At 39.8% G+C, this 26,747-nt stretch overlaps 1 protein-coding gene across 1 annotated transcript in view; it reads left to right on the forward strand.

The window, feature by feature from the left end:
- The window catches only part of LOC149807511 (perlucin-like protein), a 414,808-nt gene that overhangs the window by 99,989 nt on the left and 288,072 nt on the right, over positions 1 to 26,747 (forward strand). The gene's annotated exons all lie outside the window — the stretch shown is intronic.

The following is a 26,747-nucleotide window of genomic DNA, read 5'->3' on the forward strand; positions in this document are numbered from 1 at the left end:
AATTCACATGTTTCAGGATAATCTAATTTTGTGAAAATTCTTAAAAAGACCCTACAACAGGTACTCTTCTGGTGAAATATGTCTGTACAAAACTGTACATAAAATAAGTGTCCATCACAAAGGTTAAAATAATAACAATAATAAAAATCATAACATTAATATTACTTTAAGTGTGACAATTCATCATAAACAAAAGATATGATACAGAGCATTCAATATCGTTTGTAACTTTCATATATAAGAGGCAAGCAAATTAAAAACCTTATTTAGGAAGCCTGAACAGACATCCAAAAGACTGTCCAACTTATAAAAGATATGAACAATGTTTCAATGTTTCCATTACTATTTATTTATTTAAAAAATCTGAATTATTTGGGCAATATTAGTTTAATTTTGGGGAAAAATCATCACATCTGGTTAAAAGAAACAACTAAAACAATGACAATCCATTAAACTTAATATAAGATCTTTTTAAAAATATGCACATTAAAGAAGATGTCCTAAAAATATAGTAATTTTATTTTCAAAAACAAAAGCAAGAAAAGAATTACCAATAAAATATTGCATACAAATAAATTAGCAGAAAAGGGGTGATAGTGTCAATAAAATTACATTAAAAAAAACATGCATGCCTTGTACATCATCTTGTACAAATTGCACCCTGTTCTGTGATCAAGATCTATTTAGAATGGCACCTAATTCATGTACACACACACTCAATGTAAAGGGAGATAACATAGTTTTTGATTACTTAAAGAATTGTGTTGCTGATGAAACTGGCAAACAAAGACTATAAACAAGATACCAAATGAAGAAAGTTTTTGATCTGGCACTGAATAATGTCACCGTATGGTTTATACATTTCACTGCTTTGAATATTTTAGTTTCTGGACAACTTTGATATTTCTATTTTATCTGTTCCTCATAATTCATCACAGTTTTTCAATGTTTTTCACAATTACAAAGAGTCTTTTACATCTGAGATATACACCTTGTTCAAATTTGTGAGGTCATGTTTCATGAGTATTAACAGCATTATGCATTTAGCAAGGCTAAGCAAGACCAGTCTCGGCATATACAAAAGCATTTAGCAAGGGTTGAGCTGTACCAGTCTCAGCATACAAAAAAACATTTAGCAAGGCTGAACAGTACCAGTCAAGGCATACAAAAAAGCATCTAGCCAGGCTCAACAGTACAGTACCAGTCTCAGCTTACACAAAAGCATTTTGGCCAGGCTTAGCAGTACCAGACTTGGCATAAACAAAAGAGTTTAAAGTAACTATAGTACTCTTTGAAGTCTGCTATCCAGCAAACTGTTTAATTTTATAATTTTAATTGTCAGCACTTAGTATTAATGACACTGCCACTATGAGCTCAGAGGTCCAGTATACTTTCTTTCTGCTAGACACTGGCAGTGATTCTTTTGAGTGCTTAGTGGCAAAAGATTGGCTAGCTAGAAATAAATGCAACTTTAATCGACTTTTGCTAAGGCATGCCTAAATCAATTGCTAACACTTTAGACTCTGTGATACAATCCTTAATGTCCATATTGGGTCAATAAGGCAATGAAGGCAGAAAATGACACAAGTCAATATTGTTCTGTTCTTTAGGGTATTGTAAATCAAGTGATTGGCACAATTTACAGGCTCTGGTAGCAGAGAAAGATCGCATTTCAGAATGGTTAGGACAAACGTGGTCTATTACTTGGGTAGGTAGGAGAAAGGAAAGTCTCTTTACCATCAAACTGCATAATTCTCAATATCCCGAAGAAGTCGGGCACACAATGTAACATCCATTAACAAAATCCCTGAAAGGAGTTATTTAGAAAATATTCAGTATTTTCAGGGTAAAGATCACAAAGTTATGTCAGTGTTTTGTAGAATGGGCTATCTTGACCCCATGATCACAAGGTTAAGCAGGTGTTTTGTAGAATGGGCTATCTTGACCCCATGATCACAAGGTTAAGCTGGTGTTTTGTAGAATGGGTTATCTTAACCCCAAGATCACAAGGTTAAGCAGGTGTTTTGTAGAATGGGCTATCTTGACCCCATGATCACAAGCAGGTGTTTTGTAGAATGGGCCATCTTGACCCCATGATCACAAGGTTAAGCAGGTGTTTTGTAGAATTGGCTATCTTGGCCTCACAACAATTTATCCAAAGTATGATAAGAATCCAATCATGGGTTTAGGAAAAAGAAGAAATTGAAACAAGTTCAACCTCAACTGTAAAGTAACTTTCCTATGACTGTGACCTTAACTAGTGTGCAAAACTACCACTGGCCCACCAGTCTGATGCCAGCTAATTTTATCACAGACTGGTGTCTAAATTGTTTCCACATGCGTTCTTTCAAAGTGCGTTGAAAACGTTCCACGATGCTGGCTTTGGTTTCGGGATTCTCGGTGGTAAAAAAATGAATGTCACGTTTCTTTCATTCTTTTTGGAAAGCTTGGTTCAGAAATTCGGTACCTTTGTCCGTTTGCCATCGAAGAGGGTGACGACCGCTTTGTTTCAACACTCGTTGCAGGGCTCGCACTAACTCGCTGCTCGATTTGGAAGTCAAGTGCACGACCCAGGCAAATTTGGAAAAGACGTCGATGACATAAAACAAATATTTGTAGCCGCGATTGTAGCTGGCGAAATGAGAGACATCGGCTAAGTCGGCTTGCCATTGATGATCGATGCCTTCCACTTGGGTGCGATTTCTGGAAAACATGCGTCGATGGGTTTGTGTAAAGTGTAAGTAGCTTGTTCTTGTAACCATCGTTGCACTTGAGGTAAACGGAGACTTTTCAGTCAGCAGCACGATACAATTTTTGAACTCTTGCGTAACCTGCAGGATGGGAGGGATCGTAGTAAATGCTGGGTAAGACTTTTTCCATGTGTTTGTTGGTGTGTTAATAAGGCACCCACTCTTGGAAGATGCTACTCTTTTTCTCTTGGGGTATTTTCTTGGATTGTAATGCTTTGCGTGTGCGACCGGCAATAGAAGTCGAAGAGGAGAATGTCTGAACAGGGGATCTTTTTTCTTGTTTCACTTCTGTCTTCACCTTCATTTTCTCCTCTGATGAAGAAGGGGTGGTCATCATCTTTTTAATCCATCCAATTCTGGAGGTAGGTGGTGCTGTTAACTTGCATACTTTTTCTGGTGGAGTTTGAAACCCTTCCTCTTCTTCTTCTCTTTTTTCTGTCTTGGTCACTGGTAGTAGTAGTGGTGGTGGTGGTGCCGGTGATGGTGCTTGGCTTTTCATCAAGGTCTTAAAATCTTCCAGAATTGGAAGAGCTGTTTCATCTAAAGCTTTTTGGTGAAAGAGTTGCAGTCGTTGCAAGAGTTGGCCGTACTTTTGCGATTTTTCTGTTTCGGACAAATCTTGGCGATCCATTAAGGACTGTAATTCGTGTTGTAACTGGGACATCTCGTTCAAATTGGGATTGGGAGGTAAATGCGGGGTGCGTTGTTCTTGGTATTCCATCCATCGTTTGTAAGGCACTAAAGCTAGTTTTCGTCCTTCCATGGGATGTCAAGGGTCGATTCTGAGATCTTGGGACTCCAGAGGGCCTTTGTATCTTGCTCCCATCAGGCCTCCCAACATGGTTCCCAAGACTCCCTTCAGTAAGGGGCCTAACAAGAGCGGTAAAATTCCTCCACGTTGAACCAACATCTTCTTCTTTTGTCCGAGAGGGATTTTCTTTTGAACCATTTGACGCAGAACGTGACGATGTTTACCTAAGCATTGTTTCTGGTGTTTGGACAAAGGGATCGTGCCTTTCAACACGTTCAAACAACATTCGCACACGGTATCGATGACCTCTTTGGAGGCCGTTTGAATGAGTTTTTTTCGTAGGGGTGGAGAAGATTTGGACAGGACAGATAACATATCCCCATGTTTGACTAAACGTGGAGGCAGTCCTTTCCTTTTCTTTCCATGGGGTTTAGAAGAGGAATGTTTTCTGGAGGGTGACATCTTTGAGACTTCAGCACCAAAAACACTGATGCCCCTACTTAGTCACAGACCTTTTTTATACTGGAACGCGTCGCCACTGATTGTCTTGACGTCGTATCAACTTGAGGACAGGCATGACACGTCGTGGAGGTGTACGCAACGGACTAAATCGAACCAGTTCTTGCTTGGACAAATCCAGTAAACTTTGTAACATGCCCGGTCTTTCTTTGAATTTGATTTTGGGAGCAGGTACTTTGTGAGTCGCAGCCACTGCCGCTAAACTGGAGGGTCCTGCCACTTGGGAAGTTCTTGGGGTCATCAACGGAGAAGTTCTTGGTGGGAACAACGTCTCCAAGTACTGTTCAGTTCTTGGTGACATCAACGGAGAAATGACTGAACCTGAGGCTACCGGAGACGCAGTCACCGCCGTGGCAGGTCGTGGTTTTTGAGTGTAAGTTTGCGTCCTGGCCGAAGTGCCTCTCTTGCGACTACTTTTCTTCTGGGGGCTTTACTTTTTCTGTGGACTTTTTCTCTGTTTATTTTTCTGGGATCTTTTCTTTTTCCGGGGTGGTGTCTGGTAAGAGGAGGGTCCCGCCACTGGAGAAGTTCTTGGAGACACAGGTCTCTTTGCGGACCTGGTCATTTTCTTCTTCTTCTTGGAGCTTCGTTTGACTTTTTTTTTCTTGGGGAGAGCTTTGGGCGCATTAGAATCTCATCTTAAGAGAGAGCGAATGATGACCCCTCCTAGAGTACCGCTCCCTCTAGGTTTCAAAATGATTTGTTGTTTGGTTTGAGTGTCGATGCGGGGATCGGCCAGTTGGGTCAAAGCGACTTTGTTTCGATCGAAAAAGCGTTTGGTTTGATGAGGAATCTGAATGATCCCTTCGAGAAATTGACGTGCTGTCACTGTGAACCATCGTAAGACTTCTTTGAGACTAGCTTCCAAGACACGAGCCCGTATTTGTGGATTTTTTCTCGACTGATGCCTTACAAGGCACGAATCAATTTGACGGGAAGATGGATTGAAGGGACGTCATGTTCACACTGTGTGAAAGAGACGAAAAGTGTCTGAGGTTTTTATAGATTTTTTTGGGAGTGAAGTTAAGTCGAGGACGGAGAGGTGTACAAGACAGGCCCGCTGTCTTGGCACCAATGGTGAAACAATTGAGTACGAAATCACAAATCCTCGGGAGTAGTTGGTTTCAAATCGACGAGTAAATAGGCGTGTGGAGTGTGAGTGGCATCGTCGTACGCCTGAGTCAGCCAAGGCGTTCCTAACTGTTTGGCTTAGACTTGCACTTGCGATTTATCTCGAGGGCTTTTAAACAAGACAACGTAATGCGCATTGAGACTGATGGTGCGATGGGCTTTACTTTGTTGAAACAAATTTTGAGTGATGTAAACGACACTGGCATTACGGTGATGCCCTTTGCGCGTGAACCACAGTTTTATTTCTTCTTCGTCTTCTCCTAACATTTCGTCGAAAATGACCAAATGGGTTTGACAGGCGTCAGAGACGATGCCATTGTCTTCTTTAGGAATGCCTTCCACAAACACGATGGAATCGCCTTGACTTTCTCACAAGAGACTGTACGCCGATTGCCACTCTTTGTAACACCACACGATGCGCTGAGGTGGTCGATCGATCAGATGATGTTTATGTTCGATCAAACGTTTGACAAATTCGGTTTTGCCTGAACCGCTAGGTCCAGCAATGAGCATGTTAAAAGGATGGCGAAGATATAAAGCCTCCCAACTGGCACGATCTAAGTGTTCGAAGATGACTTTGACAGTAGAGGAGGAGGGAGCAGAAGTAGCCATAGTGTGAGGAATGTCATTTGTGACACGAAAACAAACAAGACAAGAGTTTAGATACATTTTCAGGACACGTTTATTGAATGTTTTAAACATGAATACGAAAGACAAAAATACATAAAAGCCAAAGGCTTAAGTACAACGATAAAAGGCACATCGAAATTATCAACGTGGAATAGAAACAAGTGTCTGTACAACATGTTTTGGGTAAGGTTCTGTAGGGGGTAAGGTCACACAAGTGTCCTCCCGAAAGAAGGGTCTTTCAGGCATGTTCGCGACAGTCCTGTCCTGGGTGACGAGTTCTTCTTCTTCTGACACCGTCACTAACACAGGTTAAAAAGTGACTTTTTTCTTTGAACAACCCTCGTGCATACTGGGACACTTCTTGGGACCAAGCATCAAAATCACATTCTTTCCAGGCACGGACATCTGTCCAATGGGGATGTAAGTCACAAGCTACACACACATCGTCATACAAGTCTTGGGTAGCTAAAAGTTGACGAATCTTTTTTTTCCTGTAGAGGTCGAGATGTATCCAGATGAAACCGCAAGGCTTTGAGCAAAAGGATTCTTTCGTGACCATTTAAGGCCCTTGGGGTGGTAAGTACTGATCGTAAAGAGTCCACAAGGAATCGGCTGGTAAACGAAATCCCAGAAAACAAGTCACTAACACACACACCACTTGTCGACCCAAATTAAATGGATACAGTTCTTGTAATTATCGATGGTAATGATCCACGGTTTGAATATGGTGATTGAGTTCCTTCCACGGAATCTGTTCAATCACATGTGAAATAAGCCGTGGCATGGATTCCTGATGTTATAGTCACTTTATTTCGGAAGCAATAAAGAGACTTTCCAACTAGACATTTTCGTTCTTCAAATCTTGCATACTGTAACCTAAACTTCAGAGTTTGTTTAGATGTTTCCTCTTCCGCTAAGCAGATTCCACGTAAAATATGTTGGTAATCCTTTAACTTGTCTTCCTCAATGCGTTGCTCTAGGTGAATCTCGAAGTAAGCAAAATAATGAACATTTCATTCATTCACTAACTCAAAGTGTTGAACAAGGTTTGACCACTGAAACAATTTGTGACGAATCAGTTCTTTTATGCCATTCAGGTACCAGTGGTTAAAGATCTGGTGACGTAACGGATGCAATTGTTCTTTACGTTTGACTTGTATTTTGACCAGCTCTCGGTAAATGCGTTCTCTCAACTCCACAGGCAAAGCACGAATGTTCTCTTGTAAAGTATCCATAAATAGGTTAGTCAGTACAATTCACAATCTTCTCCTAGAGCAAAAGTAATTCACATAGTGAGTAATTTCTGGCCACTGCCATTCGGGGTAACGTCCAAAAATCTCACTGAACTCTTTTGATGTAAACGATTTAGAGTGATATAATAGGACGAATGCACACTTGACCCAGAGAAATCTAACACTTTGATTAATTTTTTTCACTTTCCTCTTGTGAATTTCTTGGCATAAAAGTTCTACAGTTACGGATGGAGATTTCACACTGGCCAAACTTCCTTGTAAATCTTCTCTTGCAGTTCTTTAGGTAATGATTCAATATCGTTTTTTAAATGGAGTTTAAATACTGGTCTCGGTGATGTCCAACATTTGATTCCTAACCAATCTGGTTTCTTCTTCAACGACATGGTAAGTTACTTCAATGTCTCGGTCTCACTAAGGGTAAGTAATGACAATTCGGTGGCCATCGAGCATGTTCTACTTAGGCTGAATCTTGTGGTTCCCAGTGGTGAAGTGACACACCGCAATTGAAGCACTTGACTTTATCCCCTTCGCCCAAGTAGAACAATCCGGCTCTGGCTAATTCTTCGGGGGTCGGTCCTCCAGATACTTAGGCCGGTTTCCTTTGAACGATTGAAGACGATTTTCAAAGTCGCAGTATTCCTACAAACGCACAGGAAACAAATATATTCTTCTTTCACATGTTCGTTTCGATGAGGGTTGGGTGACATGGACAGGAGTTTTCTCAGGGCTGGATGACATCCGTAGGGGGGTAAACGTGAAGGTGAACATCCACCTTTAAAATGAAACCCAGTAAAGTGTCCAAGAGGACGAGTGGCATCGCTTTCGCATCCCTCAGGTTTGGCACGCACAGCATCATTTTCCATGACAGGGGTAGTGAAAACAAAGTTCCCATGATGCTTTACGGCATCGCTCAGGTCACAGCGTACAGCATCGTTCCCATCGCAAGGCTCCTAATCGCATTCTACTTCCGAAGCCCTACACTTAAAGTGTGCCTGTCTGAACTTGTTTTGTGTTTCTCTGAAAGTATTCATCTTGTTCACTTGGTCTTGTAGTCACAATGAACTATCGATCTTGCCTAGGGTTCCTTTTTATACTAGTCGCAATGCAGTCTCAAGCTTGTATATCGTTCCTTTTTATGTTTTTTATGTCTTGTTTTGGAAGGTACTGTCTCTATGGTGCCGTCATCATTGTTCCGTAGTGTCATGGGCGGAAAGGCCATAGAAAGATAAGGGCAGTGCGGAGACCATCGAGGATGTTCCAGAATAGCTGAATCTTTATAGACACATAGATCCATTCGTAATATCAGGCCACAACTGAAACACTGTACTTCGTATCCCAATCCAGTCTCAGGTCCCAAGTAAACAAATCCTGTTCTAGCTAAAACATGCGAAGAAGTTAATCATTTCCTATCCGTAGGCCATTTTTGAAACGTGTCCAATCAACGGGTACAATCACAATAGTCAGGTAAGAAGACCGGAAAAGGATGGGGTTTGAACTTGGAGTTCTCATCGGGTTTCTCATTCGATTCTTGTTGTGACGAAGTCATTCTTCTGGTGAGTGACTATCCTCTTACAACCAATGTTTTATACCAACGTGTCCATACGGCAAAGTAAAGTGGTTGGCAAGTCGCACTCGCTTCTCCTACACGATTTGATAGACTTTCTCCAAGGGTCGACTGACGATGTTTTGAGTGGGTAAACGTACAATCTTATTGGGTTGATAGGTAGTTACTTTAAAGTGTTGATCTTTTCCAGAGTGTAAGGCTTCTTTCAATACCCCAAAAATGACCACTCGACTGGTACGATAATTCAGTGTCAATCCTTTCACTTTACACTTCGTGTGCACTTCTCCTTGTTTGTCCCGGTATTCGTAGCCGTAATCTTCAGGACCGCCACTTGCGAAACTTAGAATCTTGTCGTCGGGGTGCTCGTCTGTCCAGGCTCCTAAACGGTCTCCTTCGATGTCAGGGTGCTGTTGATTCGGGTAATCGATGTAAATGCAACTGTCCGTGTCAAAGTAGAGGACGCGTTCCCCTAACAGTTCTAAAGCTTCGTACAATTTTAAGCGAGCATGAGCTGTCACGCAAGCCGCAATGATGACATTTCCAAAGGGGTCGTCTTGTACAAAGTCTAGATCTTCTTCGTAAATGACTAAGATCAAATCTTCGCGAACGACGTCCACGTGTTTCATGAATTTGGTTTTGTCGTGAATCATCTGAAAGTAGCGGGAAGGTTCTGTCAAATATTCCGTCTTGGGTAAACACGGGTGTTGTGCCAGTGTGGAAAATACCCTTTAGCCATTTCTGTCATTCCAAACGTTTTAGGCATTCGACTCAAAGGCATGGCCAAGTAACTCATCGAATCTTTAAACTGTACTTGTCCCACTTGCATGAAAATGATTTTGGCTCTGTTCAAAGTGACTTTAGGACGTTCGGTGCCATGTTCTGTATAGTATCTAAGAAGAAACTGTCCATCGTATCCGGAGAAATTGTGAGCCATCACCGTGGCATGACGATTACAATCTCCGTAACGTTCGATGTCCTCTTGGCTCCACGTCTTGTCGATGGGGTCTAAGACCCATCGAGCGAAATCGGCTAGCGTGTTCGGTCCTCGAAAGATTTTTTCACGCCCTCCAGGAATCTTGCTGCAGTGAGGGCAATGACTGAAAATAGGTTCTTGAATGCACTTCTCGCACGCTCGATGAGCCACGCAGAAATTAGGAACGTGAATGCCGGTCTCTTGCATGCATTCGAAATCGAAAAAGATGAAATTGTCTTTTTTATTCTTGTGACCGTCGTCTTTCTCTGGTTGGGGTTGGTATTTGTGCACGTAGCATTGGTGTTCCAAGTCCACGATGTGGTGACAAATGGGACATTTTTTTCTTTCCTCGACATACGTGTGCCTTGGCATTATTGCTAAGTATGCCTTGTCCACACGTAGGGCACAATCTCAGGAGTTGACAAGCACATTTCTTCTGTGAACCTTGCGTCTTCTAATGTTGTTGGTAACAGGCAGGGCTGACAAACGTGCGCAGACAAGTTGAAGAATGCACTGGTTCTTGTCCTTCGCTCAGACAGGGTGGAGAGGCCAAACATTCTGAGCATTTCGATCCACAATGCTTGTGTTGCTCTCGATTGTTATAGCCATAGCCACATTTCTCACAGTAATAACTGTATCCCAGGAATGCGGTGATACTGGTAATGGTATCGACATGGTCATCGTGATGATAAAGGTGAATGTATTTTCCATCCTTAAAGTCTTTCCCTCGAAACAACAGAGGTCCGCGTACTTCTTGAGGGTGCACTTGCAAGGTGTAGCGTGGAGCTAGGACATCTTGCAATTTTTGCATTTCAGGAATGCCACAGGGTGTGTCTTTGGACAGGCCGGCTTGTTGTAATAGGAGTTCTGCTTCACTTCGTTGTTTGGCTCGGTCCGATTGTCGAATAGTTTTCCAGGCTCTTTTCCATTCTACCGTGTCGTTCTTGTTGGCATAGGTTCGTCCCACCACGATGACTCGGGCTAAGCACATCTGGTCTAGAGGGTTGTGAATTTGGACGAGACTATTTTTGGTGATGCGAAGGTCGTTCACTAATAACACCTTATTGCGTCCAGTCCCTTGAGGAGGAGAGACGTGGGTCATGTCCAGTGTGGCTTTTCCATCGGTGATGTCAAACTGGTCATTGGATTGTTGCACGTGCTGAATCTTGTCCATGACTTTGGAAGCGGTCAATTCTGCAGGGCTACTAAACTCGATCCAAACAGGGGATTTCAATCCGTCGTGTTGTATGGAAAGTCTCAAGCGATCGTCTTCTTTGGGTTGACATTGTCGCTTGAGTGTGGTGAGTAAAGAATCCCACACCCCGGTGATGAACCCTTCTGCTTTCTCTAACGGTACTTCGGACTTGAAATCTTTAAACTTCACCGTGTATTTGTAAGCCCTGGTTCTAAATTTTCTAGAGGAGCGCTTTTCTGTCTCTCGAATGGAATAGTATTTGTCAGGGTTAACTAAGGGTGGTGAACTTTGTTTAGAGGGTTTGGATTCTGGTTCACTCATGTCCTCTTCAATATCACTGGCATGAATTTGTGCCAAGACTTCAGCTCTGGTACAAGGCGATAGATCACGTTTCTGCCTCTTACTTTCTTCTTCTTTCTGCTCAAATGAATTGGATCGTTTCATCTTGAGTGTAAAACGTCAAATGACTAAAGGTTAAACACCATGGGCTACTTTATAGTCATGGCAAACCAGCGTATATAAAGGGTGTGTGTCTTGTCCTTTCACTATTCATTTCACTCTCTAACCGAGCACAACGATGGAAGAGACTACCCAAATCGAACGTTTCATCAAAGCTTTGCAATTGGTCATTACAAAATTTTCTTCAGACCAGCCTTCGGACTACTCTCCTTCATTGCGGGATAAAAGTGAAGATACTTGCTATATCTGTCAAAACAAAGCGCATTGTTCTTCAGAGTGTCCAGACCGTTAAAAAAGAAAAAAGGGGTTAGAAAAGACAAAAGTCAAGATACCTGTTATCATTGTCAAGAAAAGGGACATTTGTCTCGAGATTGCCCAAAAGAGAAACAAGAGGAGTCAGAAGAAGAAGAGAGGGATTGTTTAAAGAAAGAAGAGGAAGAAGAAGAAGTGGAGAAAGAAAGTAGAGAGGTAAAGAAAAAGAAACAGGAAAAGGAAAGAAGAAGGGAAGAAAGTGAGGAGGAAGAAGAGGAAAAGAATGTGAAGAAATTTAAAACACAGAGAGAGTAAATAATGAGATAAAGAAGTCTATGAACTTTTTCAGAGTGTTTTGTTGTGAATTGTGAATTGAATTGTAAATATTAATAAAAGAATAAATTAATTATAAAAGGTAAGTGTCCTTGGGTTTTTGATTTTAAAATAAGAACCTACACTCACGCACTCATACACAGACACGTACTATAGGGGTAAATGGGTTGGTTATTTTTTTGTTTTTTTTTTCGAGTTATTGGCAACTGAAATTGTATCTCTTTTTGAGAGACATGGGTGGCCCTGAAAAGGGACTTTTTTGGTGAAGGGGTGAGTTTAAGCAATCAGCTTTAACTGCCTTAAGCCTTTGCCACGGCCGAGGCCTACTTCTGATGATGATTTGGTTGAAATCACTAAGGGCGGTACGTAGGCTTAGTCCAGGGCTGGAGTGTTTAGCTCGGGAAGGTCGTATTCTCTTCGGTCGTGATAAAGAAGTCAGATACATTAACTCCGCCAAAATGTCCAACAGTACCGTGACGGTTTGACTTTCACCCTCTTGTTTCTTTGCTACTTCTTCTTCTTGCTGTTTTTTTTTCTTACCTCTTCTTCTTCTTGCTGCTGTTGCTGTAGAAAAAAGCTTGTTCTGCTTCCTTTTGCTGCTGCATAAATTTCTCCAATTCTTCTTTCTGTCTCTGTCTAAAATTCTCCACGTGTTTTAATGAAGGAGAACGTGAGGAAGGTTCTGGAACAAATTCTTGTGAGGTAAGAAAATCCACATAATCCCAATTCACCTCTTCTGAAAGTAAGTCCGGGTTCCCTTCTGTAGTCTCCACGGCTGGTGCACCCGAATTGGTCGTTTTCTGAGTTTCCGTCATGTTGTAAAACTGTCGCATGGATTGACTGCACACAGGCAATAGCGAATCTATATAGACTACGTGACGTTACAGACTGTTCTCTTCGGATTGTATATGGGCTGACTGAATTTTGTAACGCGTGTTTGGATTGGTCAACGAACTCAATCCGTTTCAATCCTTTCTGTCCCTATAAATAAGCGCAGTTCACTGTATTGTTTCACCTTACTCGGAGCCTCAAGATGTGGACCGACGTTCAATCTTCAACCCTTGTGTCAACAATGATGTTCAGGACGGACATACCCATGTATGTCCGATCCAAGTAGACCGTTCTCCATAGGACCACCACCAGTTAATGGATACGTCGGATTTACGTGGAGAGGCAAGGATGCCTCAAAAGAGTACTCATTTACGGTCATACAGTGAGACGAAGTTTAAGGCGAAGAAGATGTCGCAGATGCCCTTTATGTTAAGGGCATATTAACATGAACCAAAGGCCCTTTTCAGGGCCACTCCAATTTCTCGAAAAGAGATCTACTTTCAATTGCCTACCCCCATTTTTTATTTTTATTTTTATTTTTTTATTTGTTTTATTTTTTAAAAAAAAATAAAATAGAGACCCTCCCTGTTTCAATTTTTACCTGTTCCCTTTCCATAGACCCATCAGGTCGGGACTATATTAAAATAGGGTCCCGACCCTTGAGGCTATACAGGCCCACGATTTTTCTCCTTGTTAAATTTCCATTGAGGCTAAACAGGCCCAAGGGGTATTTTAATGCTAATTTCCATTGAGGCTAAGGTGCCCCATCTTACTACTAACTTTTTTTTTTTTTTCAACAGCTGCAAGACGGAAAATTGTATTAACCGGGAGCATGCTCTTGCCTCGGACATTCAAATGTTGGTTCAGAATATAATTGCGGTATACTCTGTTACCTATCGCGATATATTTAGAAATACTTCGGTATTCCGCGGTTAAAATGTATCGTGGTACCCAGCTCTCCTCTCAAAGGGTTACTTGATGGAAGGTATATGGTCGAAGATTTATGGTTGCTGTATGTCATTGTACGGAGTATGCGTATATATAATTACTTAGCACTAAATGCGGTTTTAGTTTATAAACAGTGCGTATGCAGTGATTAGGTTTGTAGCTGAAAAGCGAAGGTGTGTAGATGTTATTCGACAAGATGATGAAAGTGTCGCTGATTTTCGTTTCAATCCTCGCTATAACAGCTGAGACACGCCAAGTATGTTTATATTATTTTCTTAGTGGTAAATCTTTTTAGCCACCCGTTTCTATACACAGTTGTCTAGGGTTACGGCTCTCGAATAACAGAAAATTTGTCAAAGCTAAGATGAACTCGAGATAAGTATTATATCACCCAAGACTATAATTAATGTGATCTTAAGGCATTACAAATAAAAATTGCTGTTGTTGTTGTTCTAGGGTTTAACGCCATTTTTTAGCATAGGATAGGCTATACATGGCGGACAGTATAAATGGTGGAGGAAGAACCCTGGAAAACCCAGGGAAGAACCACAAATCCACAAGAAGCTACAGGCAGGCTCTCCCACGTACCCACGCAATGGTGGATATTAAAGCAATTGAAATGACTAATGCTTTTCTTACAACCAATGCAACTGTTAAAGACAGAAAAAAAGAAAAGAAAACGAAAATATTGACAGTTTTTAAAAGACTTAGGACAATAACATGCATTTCAGTGCAATATAGCGAACTCAATTGTTTTGAGGTGGTAGGTTATGGTTATGTTTTCTAAAACGTTATAGTATATGTCACAAAGACAAATAAATAATCCAGATATATATGAGGCTCAAAACGATAAAGGCAAGTTTAAGAATATAATTGCAGCTCTCTGATAGTCTCAAAACACTTAAAATTGACACTTCATCTCCTAGCGAAATCTTTCACACTTTACAAGTTGATATGTGATGTTCTTAGTTATGTCTCCTTCATTTAATTATATTACAATGTTTAATACGAGTGTTTGTTTTAACAATTTAATTTCTGTACTCCATGAAAGAATATGACTTATTTATCAGTTTCTTCTTCTCTCATTTTCTGCAAATGATCACAAACATTTGACTTTTATTTTTTCCCCAATTGTTTTTTTTCAAATTTGCAAGATTTTCTGATACTTGTATGGCATGTAAAATTCTTTGAAGAATTTTTAGAATGAACAGCACACACAGTTCTATATGATACTGCGTCGTTGGGCAGTACATTCAGTGTGAAGGATGTTTTCTGGTTGGACAGTATACAAATAGAGTTCTTTAGGATGCTTCCCGTTTGTAAAGTATTCGTATGGTTCTTTAGGATACTTCCGGTTGGGTAGTACACACACACACACACACACACACACACACACTAGGCAAACTGACTGGAGAATTCGCTACTGTAATTTCACTTAGTAAATGATTGATGTTATTCTCTAGCGAAAATATTGGTCATATTACGCGTGTCATATCTATGCGTACTGTTGGGAATTGCTTTGTATGGTTTTCTGCATGGAGAGGCGGTAAGGCGGTGAACTGACTTGTTAAAAAATGAAAAGAAAAATCATCCAATGGAACCCCTTTTTCCCCACCCCACCCACACACCCACCTTCCCGTCTCTAAAGGAAAATAGATGCTTACAAAATCTTCTTTTTCAGCTCACTCAGTTAAAATAACTTTCCATTTGCACTGTATTGCGCACGTAGTGTATCGTGAAGAAATCTTAGTTACTCGTGGTCATCCAAATTCAGTGACATTATTCAGATCTATTTTTGAAAACTGCTAGTCTAATAGCCTTTCAAGTATACAGATTTTGCTTTCCCTCTCTTTATTGATGTTGCCGCTGTCAGTTCGTCATTCAGTCTGTCTGCCTATTTATTTATCGATCGAGCTAACAAGACAGTAATTTTTAATATCCCGATATGTACAGGTAGTGTTCTCTAAAGTACCCCTATCTTTTCTACGAGAGAGAGAGAGAGAGAGAGAGAGAGAGAGAGAGAGAGAGAGAGAGAGAGAGAGAGATGGATGTACCATAGCGGCATGCCAAGATTCCAGTCTTTCCATCATTACATTACAATGGTTTTCAAGCGATTTCCGAGTTTTGTTCGGATCCCTTGACTAGAAAATTTGTAATGACGAATCGGTTAAACAAATGGTTGTGAAAGGGGTGTGAGTTAGTATTACACACAGAATAATAAAGGCCTATCTGTCAAATAACATGGCCCCGGTGATTGATGTCCGGTTGACACTTTTCGTTTTATATTCTGTTAGCAGAACACTATTCCACTTTACCAAAATTTAAAACCAAAAACAAACTCGAATTATGGATAATATTCGTTATTTGGTCTAAATTTTTATTCAAGAACTACAGAAATACGATTTCATATTTTAAATATTTATAATTGCAACTATTGTCAACAAAACAAACTAACAACATTCATTTGAGATGAAGACATGTATTGTAAAACAAATTATATTTTACATCAGTTTTTGCTTTTGATTATTTATCTCGCACGTTCCCATAGCATCGTTTCATAAATAACAGTTAATTATTCTTTCATGTTTTGGAAAGCAAATAGATAACCCAATATATAAATATATTAAGTTCAAAAATTAAGTTCAAAAGGACTGATTCCTAACTGATTCTCTAACAGCAAACAACATTAAATGAACCCTTTGTCCCAATCTTTTCCAGTATCAAAACAATATGACTAAATCATATATTTCAAAGTCTGTTGAAAAGTTTCTTAAGCCCTTGTCTTTCAAGATGATAGCAGAGGACTTGAACTGCTGCATGCCTTATCATGCATAACTTGCTAGAAAATTCCAGTTATTAAATGTAACTTTTGATCAGATCGAACAGAACTGGGCAGGCCATACTGAGTTAAATATAAGCCTTTATCAAAGCATTTACTATCGTTTAAGTTCTAATATTCATCAAAGGAGTTTCCTCTGGGAAGCTTGTAGATGTACACATTATAGTCAACAAGTACTTGTTTCCTGAAATGATCTTAGGTAAGGAACCAACAAAATCTACCATTTTTCTGCTGAATAGTTCGTTAAATGCAGGAATATGATGTAGATGAGCCTTATGAATGTTCTGATTGAGTTTCCTACCAGTTGAGAAGTTTGACAAGATCATCAGTATTTAGAAACATCACTTTAAAATTTGGTCAATACAATTGCTTCAAGATCTCGTGATGCACTTTGTCCATTCCTAAGTAACCAGCCAAATTGGTTTCGAAGCCAGACTAAGAATGTTCTGTCTTTACCACTTTGTTACTTCAATTTGACAGTTCAACGACCACCTGTCACCAACAGATACTCAAGTTTTATCGATTTTTTCACGAGGACCCCATTTAATAAAAATAAAAACTTGTAATTATGTGGTTTCAGTTTCACAAATAGCGCTCTTTAACAAATGGGAGATGTCGGTATCTTTTCCTGTTTAAAGACTAGTCACCATGATTAGAGTACAGAAAATGAGTAGTTAAAAGAGGATTACTGTGATCAATACCCGTTGATTGAGCGAAAAAGGAAGTAAAAGAGACCTCATCAAAAACCTGACCAATACATGTGTCAGCTAAAGGAAACTTTCCTGATTAACATCAATCTCAAGAGCTTTCTTTGCCATAGCTCTAGTAACTGCAAACGCTGGGTATAAATCAGGAATTTCTTTTTCAATGGGATCGACTTTAAGATCCTAACAAGTTTTGTCAGTTACAAGCGGATTAGCTACAACATTATATACAGCAAGGTCATTGCCTAGTAATAAATGAATACTCTCGATGGGTGACCGTGACCTTGACCTCTTAGAAATAAGTGCATGTTGAATAGGTCTGTATTGATTCTGTTGATTATTTGTAAATTTCTAGTACTCAGAAAGTATGTGCCATTTCTTCTTGCAAAAGGTAAAAGTTGGAAGATATAAAAAATACTCGTCAGCTGTACGATCAGCACTTTTTAACGTTTCGAAATTATGCTCATCAAAGTGAGTCGTAACGATACTATGGCAGTAGATTTTTAACTCTTCACCTAATACGCGTTGTCGGAGATTCTGGTATTCTTGACCAACTCTCGTGACTCAACACCACCTATCAAATAATTGTTCTTATTTGAGATTATATATATATATATATATATATATATATATATATATATATATATATATATATATATATATATATATATATATATATATATATATATATATATATATATATCAAGTAATTTCAGTAAATAAATAACATGAATATATTTCTTTTTTTCCAAGTATTGCAAAGGCCTCTTAATGTTATAGGATGTATCATTAAGAATGTCATTAAATCAATTATACGAGACTAGGAAGTAAACTGATTAAATGAGGCTGTAGATCAGTTAGATGTTGGTATTGTACTTGTGGTGCTAAAGATTAAAGGTTGTTATGGTTTGTTACTACGGCCAACATACATATATGACACCGTGTCGAAAACGGTTTGTAGTTCGTTTACTCTGATTATGCATAGGAAACATTCGAGATTGAAAATTACGTGTAATAACTAGAGCATAATGGTTGAGATACGTATTATTGTCATGTCCGACATCGACCCTATTCTTTATTTTTCGCGAAATTTGTATATATGATGAGCATAATTTAATCAATAAAGACATACTGTTTAAAGAATAAATGTTTTAAGGCCATTACGATCACAGTTTGTCCTTTTCTAAAGGTTCCATAATGAATATAATGAGGTGTCGAGTGTACAAAGTTACACGTATTGCATGCAAATGATTCGGTGATAACAGAGTCCACTGAACGCTATCTTAATCAGCTTGTACACAGTCCTGTATAGATAAAACCACCATTTTCATTCCATATGCAGGCTATAGACGGAAATATTACATTTTAGAATTGGTGCAATTAGTCTTGCAAAATTGAAGAAACAAAATTCTACCTGATTCCCATAATGAAATCTAGCTTACAAAAATGATGTTAGATGACAGATTTCCTCTCGTTTCTTGTATAAGAATGTAGCAAAATGGCTGGAAAAACTAAAAACAAAGCTAACTGGACATCAAAAGTATATCAACTCACGGCTAAGAAGAGAATCTGCAATATTTCATCGCATGGTCTAATGTGTGCCGATACACTCCTGACTAATAATGAACTGGAATGCATGGATTGGCTTTATCTGGATACCAACAGGTACGTTGCACACTATACCAAGAATATGATTATGTGTTTCATACCTTGAACATTTTTTTTGTTCTGTTCACATCCTTTGGTTCTGCGTGTCTGTAGAATTTTGAATAATTGTGCACATATATTCATATCATAAGTAAACCGCAGTATGTGAAAGGATTGCGCATGCCAATATTATATATTAGATATTATTTAATATGTAATGAATATGACATCTGCAAAGGAATGTGATTTGGTGAATGTGTGTGTATGTATGTGTGAGTGTGTGTGTGTACAGTGTCTAGTTTTCTGTAAGGTTTGTGCATCGTTATATCGTTTAATTCAATCATTGATGTAAAATATAATACTTTACACGATGAAACAAGCCAAAATGCTCCATTAACACGGATAAAAGCATAATAAACTGTATAACTTTAATAATATATTATGTGTATGTGTGTTCATTGTAATCAGCTTATATATCAGCTAACCAGCATTACTAATATATTGCATTGATTCACACGTATGTAGAACTTATCTCCAATGGAATTTGTAACATTATTTGTACTCTTGCGAGCATCGTCGCTAAAACCATCTGGGGTGTTTCAAGCCCAAAGGCTTTTGTCAAGCTGAACTCAAAGCCTCTTTGTATATTTAGTCATTTTATTAGGTAATAAATATTATTTAGTTATTTATGTCATGCAAAAAATTATTGCATAAATTAAGGTATTAACTCAACATCATATTCTCTATCTGCATCCTTGACTTTCGGTAAAATTTATTGAAGTAGTTTGCTCATATTAAGTGAAGCTGGTGGCCACATGTTCGTTGGTAAATTCGTTCCATAATGAAATACTATCTTTCTCAAAAAATTAAAATATACACTGCCATTATCGTTTTTCCCCTCCTGATTCGCACTTTTCATCCAGTTTAACTTCGCCGTATTGACATGCTAAAGTTTTAAAGCAATTTTATCTAATGGGAGTAACTTCGTGAGTGTAGTGAGCAAGTAGCTTCGTGAGGGCAGTAATTGAATAGCTTCATGAGTGCAGGTCATGAGTAGCTTTGTGAGTGCAGTGAACGAGTAGCTTTGTGAGTGCAGTAATTGAATAGCTTCATGGGTGCAGGTATTGAGTAGCTTCGTGAGTGAAGTGAGTGAGTAGCTTCGTGAGTGTAGTGAGCGAGTAGCTTCATGAGTGCAAGGATTGCGAAATTTAGTGAGTACAGGGAGTGAGCATTTTCGTAAGTGCAGTGAGTGAGGAGTTTCTTGATTGCAGGAATTGATTAGTTTCTCGTGTGCAGGGTTTGAAATGCTTCATGAGCGCAGTGAGTCAAAAGATTCGTCAGTGCAGAGAGTGATTAGCTTCGTAAATGCAGAGGGTGATTAGCTTTTTGAGTTCAGGGAGCGTGAAACTTTGTGGGTGCAGGGAGTAAGTAGCTTCGTCAGTGCAGGGAATGATTAGGTTCATGCATGCAGGGAGTGAGTAGCTTAATGAGTGCCAGGAGCATCCTTATTATATTGCAATATGTGGCATACTAAGAATATTAAAGAAATAAGTTTATTTCTTTCGCTCCCAACTCCGCCCAAAATATTAAAAAGAATGGACTGAAAATAAATAAAAAATATATAATTGATGAAGAACACGATTTATTTAATATATGTATGGTTTTCTAGTTCTGGCATATCAGCAATCATGGCAGGCATATCATAGTTCCTGCTATAGATTCGTAGAAACTGAGCAACCCTGTCATTCGGCACTATTAAAGTTTACATTTTTGGTTCTCATGTAAATTTTTGTAAGTAGTGTATTGCTCTTACCATGATACATTTAGTGACACAGCAATTCAGTCAGCACACGACGTGAAATACATCATGGAACATGGATGCAAACAAATACCATCTATGGAAGTGTATCAATTCTCGTTGCGTACCATAGTTTTCAGCAGTGCAATATATCTCACAAATGGACGGTAATTACGTTTTATTATTCATGCATTAAAACGATCAAGTTGTAAAATAATTTCAAAGCCAGGCATAATTGGTGAACTAATCTTCTTCTATTGCCAAGACAGTAGCAGTATGGAGACCAACGGTACACGGCAAGTACGGGTCGTCTGCTGTTAAGACAAAAATGACACTAGAGTATATGAGTAGTGAATGGGGCCACTTTAGCGACAATGGGAATTAGCATTAAAAACACCCCTGGGCCACTTTGGCGACAATAGGAAACTTAACATTACGAAAACCCCTGGGCCACTTTCGCGACAATGGGAATTAACATGGGAATACATTTTCGGCTTGTAAAGGGACAAGGGAAATTTAACATAGGAGAAAAAAGCAATTTTAGGGACAAGGGGAATTTAACATGGGAATACTGTGTGGGCCTATCTAGGGACAAGGGGAAATGGAACAGGGTCGGGACCCTATTTTAATACGGTCCCGACCTGATGGGTCTATGGAAATGGAACAGGTAAAAAATTGAAACAGGGAGGGGGTCTCTATTATTTTAAAATTAAAAAAAATATTAAAAAAGGGGGTAGGCAATTGAAAGTTCATCTCTTTTCGAGAGATTGGAGTGGCCCTGAAAAGGGTCTTTGGTTTTCTTCTTCTTCTAACTCCTTAACTTCTTTATCCATCCCCTTATCTTTGCCAAAATCCCCTTCTTCTTTCTCTTTTCATTTTCCGGTATCCAGTCCGGGTGACCCATGGCTCGGAACTTGTTTTGGATTTTCATCCAATTGTTGTTAAGCCGCTAAAACTCTTCCTTTTTCTTTTTGTTTTCTTTTTCTTTTCTTTCTACAGTCCAAATGTCTTTTATTATCTTGTCTGTTCTCTCATCACTTTCCTCATCATCTCTTCTGCTTTCATCGTTTGGTTTAAACCCCATTTCACATTGGACCGCTCAGTCCACTCCAAAATATCTGTTAAAAAACACCTCACTTCAATAGCATAATCAATGGCCTCTTTCAGTTTACTTACTTTCACATAGTCAAGTTGTATGAAGCCTCTTAACTTTTTAACATCCTCATCAATCATGTCCCCAATCAGATCCCTGGTAAGTTTTAGACTCGTCACTTGACTTTTGACAAAGTCCTTCGTAACTTCATGCATCCACTCCTTCTCTAGCCTTTCCACCACATAGGCTGCATCTGTCATCCAGTACCAACTATCCTTTAGCTCATTAAATAGTTCAATACTCATTTTCTTTGCGAACGACGAACCTTGTGGGTTCTTATAGTTAAAGTACGGACGTGAAGGAAAACATCCCTTTAAGAAACAAAAATTTATATTACCTAGATCATTACTTAAAACGCGTGGACGTGAAGGAAAACATCCCCTACTTTTCACATTTCATATTATCTACTATCGACATACGTGAAGCAGCAAAAAACAAACCCCAAATCTACTATCCACACACGCAAAGCATTAAAATTAAACCCTAATCTACTATCCACACAAACCAACTTAAGCTCTTACATAACCCAATAATCTACTATCCACACAAACGTACGTGAGCGCTTACAAACACACACACACACACACACACACAAGGAAAAAAGAGTCAGTGTTTATATTCACACTACTCTACTTACACACATTGGCAAATCGATTACTATTTCTTTTCTAGAGTATTGGGTAGCCCTGAAAAGGACTGTTTGTTTTGAACTCCATGACACCTGGTTAATGATGGCACCTTCCAGGCCTGGCACCACACACACATCTTCTTCCCCAGTCTCCTTTCACTCTTTTTGGGGGGAGAGCAGAGGCGGGATAAGTGGCTTCAGAATCCCAATCTTCTGTCTCTGGGATTCTGAAATTTCTTCTATCCTTTTATTAATCTTCTTTGTTTCTTCTCTCCTCCTCTTCTTTGCTTCTCTCCTCCTCTTCTTTGTTTCTTCTCTCCTCCTCTTTCATTCTTCCCTCTTCAACGATGGCCTCCGAGGCCAGTTCATTTAATATGAGCCTGGCATATTCCAGGTGTACATGAAGTTTCAGTAGTTTTGCTAGTCTGGTGTTCATTCTCTTGATCAATCAACAAGGGTAGCTAGACTGCCGAGCGATTTTTAATTTATACTAAAAGCGCGGACGTGAAGGAAAACATCCCCCAAAACAAAATTTATATTACATAGATCACCACCAAACAACGCGCAGACCTAAAAGAAACACTCACTGACTTTTTTATACTACCCATCACTATTCTAAAAAAATTCATTAAACCAATAATATACTATCCACAAACGCAAAGCAGTCAAATCTAACCCCAAATCTACTATTTACGCACGTCAAACAGCAAAAGAAAAACATGATCATAATCTACTATCCACACAAACCTACTTCAGCGCTTACAATCACTCACACATATAAGCATATACAATCACACTAGAAAAGAGTCAGTGTTTATATTCACACTACTCTACATACACACATTGGCAAATCTATTACTATTTCTTTTCTAGAGATTGGGTAGCCCTGAAAAGGGCTGTTTGTTTGCTTGCGTGAAGTTGAAGCTAGGGCGATCTTTTAGTTTCTAAGAATGCGACGTCCTCTGGCGATAGACTTTCTCACGATAGGTCTGCTTCTTCGGAAAGAGAAGAAGAACTCTTTGGTGTCGATACGACAATCGACAAAGCCTCTGTCAGGTTTAGGATGCTGCTGCTGCTGCTGCTGTTGTTGTTGTTGTTGTTGTTGTTGCTGTCTCTGAAGTCTGTACTTTTCTGTCCATTCTTCTTTCTCCCTGTTCACTTCTTCTCTAAAGAGCTCTTCTATCAGGTCTTCAGTGACTTTTAGCATTCTCACATTCTCTATCTCTTCAGTCTTCGGTATCAGACTGTGTCTGACCCTATGCAAATTCACGTAGGCTTCGTTTAGTTTAGCTAGTTTGGAGCACATCTTCGTAGGGGGATGAGTAGACAAAGGATGGTTAGACTGTAAATTACCCCGGTTCTTAAAGTCAAAGCGCGGACGTGAAGGAAAACATCCCTACACGGTTTTCGAGCCGGAACGTTTAATGAGTGTCATGAGAGAGATAGAGAGAAGTCAAAGTGCATGAATCAAAATTCTTATAGCCAAACAAAAGACAAAGGCATTTTTTTCAAAACACAACATTTTTTATTCAAAATCACTTAACACTAACCAACAACTCTAACATTTTTAAAAATAATCCAACAATATAACATCAAACATTTTTTCAAATACCAAACATTTTTTCAACTCACACATTATTTTGGACAGGGCTGACAACGTTGTGAATGAAATTGTGATTTCCACTGTTGGAAGTCATTAGGCCATTGATGGACACTACGTTTCCTAGCTTGAGACAAAAGATAGGCATACTGGTCACAAAACCATCGATCTACTTTCACATCGTTTCTAGAAGAAGAACGAGGATCAAAATGAGTTACTAAATGTTCTAAGGAATAGCCCAGGCTGCGATGATGCAGAAAATACACACAATATTGTCCACACACCAAGGAATCTGTGCCTAGTAATTTCACATTATTGAATCGGGTGGTCTGAGCATTTCTTCTCATAAAGTCGATGATATCGTCTTCCAAAGGAGGCAATCCGTAGGAATCGAAATATTCCACACATCCTTCTTGAGGAAAGTAGACGGCTACCCAGTGGGTTCCTGGGAGATGACTGTCATCCGTGTTGATCACATAAGCTTGATGGTCTTGAGGTTTGCGATGAGGGAGTTCATCTTTGGCACAGACGACAGGATTCCAAGAAGCAGTGTACGAACTGTGGTTCAAAAGGTAATAAAGTTCCCAGTTATCCATGTTTTGTGTGGGTTTTTCTTCTTCTTCTTCTTCACAGGTAATGATAAGTCATCAATTCGATCCTGACCTTTTGCTTGAAAATGTCTGACAAGTAAAAGGCGTTTAGCTCCGACTTCTTATTCTGGTCAAAGAGAGATTTGATGCGACGGCGCTCCAGAGACGTTAATGGAGGAGAAGAATGTTTATCCAAGCCTTTATACCACTCGTTCAACACGAATTCTATCTCGATGACACCCCAAGCTTTGTCCAGATATTCGTCCAATTTTTCTTCTTGGCTCAACATCAGACATTTGTCGTGTTGAATTTGACTGGGATGATCGTTGTGGCATCCATAGCACTCTTCCTTGATCAATTCTTTCATTACATCTGTCAGGAATATAGCAAAACAGGAGACTATATGGGCTTCTTGTTCTGTCCATCTTGACTTCATCATGATAACTTCTTCTTCTTGGAATTCTTCTTCTTCTTCTTCTTCCATGGTCTCCTCACATTCCATCTTTAAAGTTTCTCCACTAGGTAAAGAGGGATAACAGTCTTCCATGGCTTCTAATAATCTAGAATGACTTCTCTTAAACTGTTGATTTCTATGGTATTGTCAAATTCTGCATACAGGAGGACGTTCACTGTGTCAGGTAGAGGATTAGTAAACTGAAGTTCCACACGAATCTGGCCAGATTTTATAGGGTGGAAATGTCCCTCGTCGCTGCCTTGGTATGTAGTGAAATCAAATGCCCACAAACCGTAGCCTCCTGTGTAATCTTCGTACGATATGCCGTGACTGGTGTTGGTTCCTAACTGTCCGGTGGCTTCGCACAGGGACATGTACGACCTCAAGTAATTCCTGTCACCAAACTTAGGCTCAAACGGTCGGGTATACAGTGTCTAGCCATCGCGACTGACTTCGATCTTGGCTATGTTGTAATGATGAAACAGGAAAGGATTTTCGTTGTGGACTCCGTTAAAGGCTGAATTCTTGACGATACCAAGGATCAAACGCTTGGGTAACTGGCCATGGAACAGATGATCTTCGATCATGGATCGCTGTCCAGCAGGAATGGTGAACGTTTTTACTTCCACGCGTCGTATGGGATACTTGGCGGTCGTTCTGCTCAACGTTTGACTGATGTCGTTTCCCACTTTGGGTAACACTTCCACGCGTCGCACGTAGAGGCTGGCTTCTTGGATGATGGTTTTGTACTCGTTAGCATGGGCCAACAAATGGAAAGCGGTACTGCTACGATTCAGTCTCAGGCGAATATCCACTCCGTTCAGTAAGTACTTTTCTTGTAACCACATGTCCAAATGCAAACGATCCATCATGTCTAAACTACGTCCTTGCAGAATTTTGTTTCTACGTGTATTAAACCCCACATTGTGAGGATAGTCATCTGCTGTGAAGGCTGTATCGTTAAACGTGTTATCACCCGCTCTGCAGAATTTTCTTACGACGGTCGTTAAACCCCACATTGTGAGGATTGTCATCTTCTGTCAGGACTGTGTCGCTAAACGTGCCTACACCTGCCGTGTCAGGTTTCCATACCACGCAAGCATCCAGATGAGTATTCTTGGCTTCTTTTCCGTACGTCAAGAGATTTTCCAGGTAGGCACGATACGGGTAAGTATCCATGCTGCTGCTGACCAGTTTGTTATTCAAGTACAAGTCCACTTCGCTGAACAAGGAATGCATGAAATTGTTGACGGGCGCTACCCTATCATTGGCTCCAGGATTGGTGTTGTCCGTTTTGATCACTTTGACTTTCAAATACAGGTAACTGCTATTCAGATCGATGTAATCTTCGGGCTGACCTTTGATGTCAAACTCGATGGGAGCAGAATCCGTCAAAGAGGAGACGGGATGAAATTCCACCCACTGGGATTCTTGCATCGTCATCATGGTGAGTGGCATGGCAAACAGATCCAGTTCCGACTTGGAACAAGCGCAAGACTCGCGGTGCATCATTTTTTCTACGTGTCTCAATAATTGAAAACGTCTAAGTCTCGAACGGTTCTTCTTTTCTTTGTCTTTCTAGCTTTAGAAGTGTGAAGTCTGGTGAAAGGGTGTTTTCTTCGTCATCTCTTTCTGCCTTGTCATTGCTGAATGCCTGACTCGGTAGCGTGCAGGGCATTTATAGGTGTTTGTCGTCGACCCAAAAGGTTTTTACCCGTTTGCAGCAAGACATTTTTGATTGCCCT

The sequence above is a fragment of the Sinohyriopsis cumingii genome, chromosome 1 (genome assembly GCF_028554795.1).
Source record: "Sinohyriopsis cumingii isolate HCF-2022 chromosome 1, ASM2855479v2, whole genome shotgun sequence".
In the NCBI taxonomy this organism is placed as follows: Eukaryota; Metazoa; Mollusca; class Bivalvia; order Unionida; family Unionidae; genus Sinohyriopsis; species Sinohyriopsis cumingii.